The following is a 4925-nucleotide window of genomic DNA, read 5'->3' on the forward strand; positions in this document are numbered from 1 at the left end:
AAACCTTTCAACTCGCAGAGAGTTATAAAGCAGGTGTGTTTATTGCGGCGCCGGGTGCAAGGGGGATTTCTCCTCCAAACTTGCACACCGGTTTGTGAAAGAAGCGTCTATTTATGGTGAAAAGCGTACATATTCATTAAGGTGGGCTGGGTTATTCTAATTAATTCTAAGAAAAGGCGTTACTATTGTAATTATTTCTAAGAACTCATTATCATAAGTCTCCTCCCCTTGCCGCATGCGCACTGCCGCCTGGTGGTCGTGGGCCGGGGTCTTCTGGAGGAAGGCTCGCAGTCTTCTTCACCGGGTACCTTCACCTTTGTCCCAGAAAGCTTGGGTTGGCCGGATCCCAAACCGCAAAACTAGTCCCGACCAGATGGACACCTTTCCCAGACAGTTGGGTCCCTCCTTAGCATGCAGGCTGCTCCCGCTATCTTATACACAAGGCCATTTCTTTATCTTGGAATGCTGGGCTCCGAGCTTTGTTCTTTCCCAGGCTGTACTAAATTCACACTAACAACCTTTAACCATTCGTTTTCTGAATCAAGTCCCCCCTTTTCTTTCACCTTTGTAAATTCTTTTACAATTGCCTATAACACACTCCCTCTCCATCTGATTTCTAAAATACTTCCCTGATTCCACCCGTTCACGGAGCTGATGCTTCTTCCATTGAATGTATTCGTCTTTGGCCCCCCTGGTACAACACATAAGACATCTAATTAATGCACACACTAAAGTTCCTAACATAAGTATTGCTACTAGAAGGATAAACAGTCGCTTAAGCCAAGCCAAGTTAGGTAACCACGAGGTTAACTTTTCCCAAAGGTCGGAAAACCCGAATGTGGTGTCATCTTGCGCAGTCAGATGCAAAATCTGTGTTTTAGCTATGAGATTTTGTAAGTCTTTCTCTATTCTTCCGTTTTGGTTTACATATGAGCAACAGCTTTGATTAATCACTGCACGTAAGCCTCCCTCTTTCCAAGTTAATAAGTCTAATGCCATTCTATTTTGCCCAACCACATTTGCTAATGACTGGACTTCTTGTTGAAGTGCCTGTATAGCATCGATTGTAGATTTCTCAAGCACTTCTATAGTGGCCGATATGTTTACAATTGCTTTCTCCAATTCACTGACGCCCAGGAACGGTATAAGCCACCTTACAAAGCTATGGGATCTTGTTCCCCTCGTCACTAGAGGGTTTTCTACTCCCCGAATTCTCCTCCAAGGTGTTCTCAACATACCTGAGGGGATTTCAGACTGATTAAACACCGTATCCTGGCTAGTTAGATAGCCTATCGTGCAAGTTCCCTTCCATCCTGCGGGCAGCTGTTTTCTGCTATATCCATCTCCACACAACCACCAATACCCTTGAGGTAACTTACAGGGTCCAATAGTTGCTGTCAAATTCGCACCTAAAAACTTTCCTGCCTGATACCATCCATACTCCCAAGAATATCCTTCTCCTTCAGAAACACCACTACTTTTATATGCAACTAGTTGGGTTTTGTCGCAAAAGTCAATATACGTTGCCTTTATCCCTGTTAGATCCCAATTCCCCACATCAACAGTTGTCTTATTAATCCAGAACTTGCTCCATCCCCAGGCTATTGTCTTATTCACCGGCCCCCTGTGTCTATATTCCCCGTGTTCCCAGGTACAATTGTTACTGCTAATTAATACCACAAGCTCTTCTTTCAATAGTTGTAAATCAAATCTGGGTCCTAAGGGGTAGACATTATCATCGTATTCACAATATCCATTCAACTCATTTCCCCCTTTTGCCCCAAATTTGGGCCAGGTTCCGTTGGCATAGTTCCAATTGCTTGCTGCCACCCCATATAGAGGTAATTTCATTTCTCCTTTAGGTAAGGTGATACATACCCAACAATCTGACAGATTAGTAGCTTTTACCAATGTTTCCAGACTTCGTGTATATGTATTCGTATCCCATGTCCCTCCCCCCGAAATACAAAGTCCCGGCATGTTGACGACTATCAAGGTTACTAATGTCCATCTTTTTGTTGGAGGCGAAGCTTCAGGGGTCCAGTCTGCGTTGATGTCCATTAGGGTTCTGGAGCTCTCTTGACACGAGTCCAATGGATCCAAGCGGCTTGTTCCTTAATCTTTATGGCCGTGTGAGTGGTCAGCAGTACCTGGAAGGGACCTTCCCACTTTGGCCTCAGTGGTGAATCTGTAAAAGACTTAACATATACATAATAACCACCATGGTTGAGCCGGGACCTGCTGGTCAAACTAAGGGGTAAGATGGGGCTACACAGGATATGGAAGAAGGGACAGGCAACCTGGGAAGAGTATAGGGATGTTGCCCGGCTGTGTAGGAATAAGGTCAGGGAGGCCAAGGCACAGCTAGAATTGGACTTGCCAAGGGACATAAAGAAAAACAAGAAAGGCTTCTACAAGTACATTAACCAGAAAAGGAAGGTTAAAGAAAATGTACCCCCCCTAATGAGCAGCAATGGGGAACTTGTATCAATGGAGGAAGAGAAGGCAGAAGTTCTCAATAATTTTTTTGCCTCAGTCTTCACTGGCAACCCCTCTCCTCCTAGCTCTTGTATTGATGGCCCACAAGTTGAGGATCCAGGTGACAAAGTCCATCCCACTATAACTGAAGGCATGGTACGTGATCACCTAAGGAATCTAAAGACATACAAGTCCATGGGACCTGATGAAATCCATCCCAGAGTCCTGAAGGAAGTGGCTGATGAAGTTGCAAAACCACTTTCCATGATATTCGAAAAGTCATGGCAGTCAGGTGAAGTCCCTGCAGACTGGAAGAAAGGAAACATCACACCCATTTTTAAAAAGGGAAGAAAGGAGGATCCTGGGAACTACCGACCTGTCAGCCTCACCTCTGTGCCTGGGAAGATCATGGAACAGATCCTTCTGGATGCCATGCTTGGGCACATGGAGGACAGGGGGATGATTCAGGACAGCCAACATGGCTTTACTAGGGGCAGGTCCTGCCTGACTAACCTAGTGGCCTTCTATGATAAAGTGACTAGGTCAGTAGACAAGGGGCGACCTATGGATGTAATCTATCTGGACTTCTGTAAGGCCTTTGACACAGTTCCTCACAACATTCTACTTGCCAAATTGGAGGGATACGGATTTGATGGGTGGACGGTTCGGTGGATAAGGAATTGGCTGAATGGTCGCACCCAGAGGGTGGTACTCAATGGCTTTAAGTCCAGATGGAGAGCAGTGACTAGTGGTCCGTCCTGGGACCAGTACTGTTTAACATTTTTATCAAAGACATAAACAGAGGGATTGAGAGCACCATCAGCAAGTTTGCAGATGACACCAAGCTGTGTGGTCTTGTCGATACACCGGAGGGACGGGATGTCATTCAGGGGGACCTGGACAGGCTGGAGAGGTGGGCCCAGATGAACCTCACGAGGTTCAACAAAAGCAAGTGCAGGATTCTGCACCTGGGAAGAAACAATCCTCAGTATAAATACAGCCTGGGGGATGAGGTATTAGAAAGCAGCCCTGAGGAAAGGGACTTGGGGGTGCTGATGGACGAGAAGCTGGACATGAGCAGGCAATGTGCTCTCGCAGCCCAAAAGGCCAATCACATCCTGGGCTGCATCAAAAGAAGTGTTGCCAGCAGATCCGGAGAGGTGATTCTGCCACTTTGCTCTGGTGAGACCTCCCCTGGAGTACTGTGTGCAGGTCTGGAGCCCTCAATATAGAAAGGACACGGACCTGATGGAGCGGGTCCAGAGGAGGGCCACCAAAATGATCAGGGGGTTGGAGCACCTCTCCTATGAGGACAGACTGAGGGAGCTGGGGTTGTTTAGCTTGGAGAAAAGGAGGCTCCGGGGAGACCTCATAGCGGCCTTCCAGTACCTGAGGGGGGCCTACAGGAAGGCTGGGGAGGGTCTGTTTACAAAGGCCTGCAGCGACAGGACGAGGGGCAATGGTTTTAAGCTGGAGAAGGGGAGATTTAGATTGGATATTAGGAAAAAGTTCTTTACCATGAGGGTGGTGGAACACTGGAACAGGTTGCCCAGGGAGGTGGTTGAGGCCCCTTCCCTTGAGATATTCAAGGTGAAGCTCGACGAGGCCCTGGGCAACCTGGTCTAGTTGGGGGTGTCCCTGCTGACTGCGGGGAGGTCGGACTAGATGACCTTTGGAGGTCCCTTCCGGCCTGGACCAATCTATGAATCTATGAATCTATAATCCCCAGGTTCGATCTCGTGTACTGGTCCATCCAGCCCACGAGCTCTTGTTCCCAGAACCAGTTTTTCTACCTCTCGGAGCTGTTTTTGTAAATTTATCAGGTAATCTGTCAATATTTCATTCCCCAACTCTGTGGATATCCCATCCTGTACACTATATGGTCTCCCATACAGTATTTCAAAGGGGCTCAAACCTTCTTTGGTTCTGGGTTTTGTTCTTATCCTGAGAAGGGCTAATGGTAATGACTGAGGCCAGGCCAAGTTAGCTTCCTGGCCTAGTTCCACAATCTGCATTTTGATCAAGTGATTCATCTTTTCTACCTGACCACTCGATCGTGGGTTGTATGGGGTGTGAAGTTGCCAGTCTATACCCAATAATCTGCTTACTTTCGAAACAACCCTTGCAGTGAAATGAGATCCTCGGTCCGAGGAAATTACTGCGGGAACCCCAAATCTCGGTATAATTTCTTGCAACAATGCTTTGACCACTTCTCTTGTTTTATTGGTTCGGCAGGGAAATGCCTCTGGCCATCCTGAAAAGGTATCAGTTAGCACCAATAGGTATTGAAACCCCCCTTTTCTTGGAAGTTCTGAAAAATCAATTTGCCAATGTTGTCCCGGATAGTTTCCCTTCCCTATCTGGCCAAATTGGACTCTGGGGCCTGTCCTAGGGTTGTTCTGTAAACATACCTCACGCTGCTGAGTGACTTGTTTGACAGTGGCATA

This window comes from Numenius arquata, unplaced genomic scaffold (assembly GCF_964106895.1).
Source record: "Numenius arquata unplaced genomic scaffold, bNumArq3.hap1.1 HAP1_SCAFFOLD_45, whole genome shotgun sequence".
NCBI classification, from domain to species: Eukaryota; Metazoa; Chordata; class Aves; order Charadriiformes; family Scolopacidae; genus Numenius; species Numenius arquata.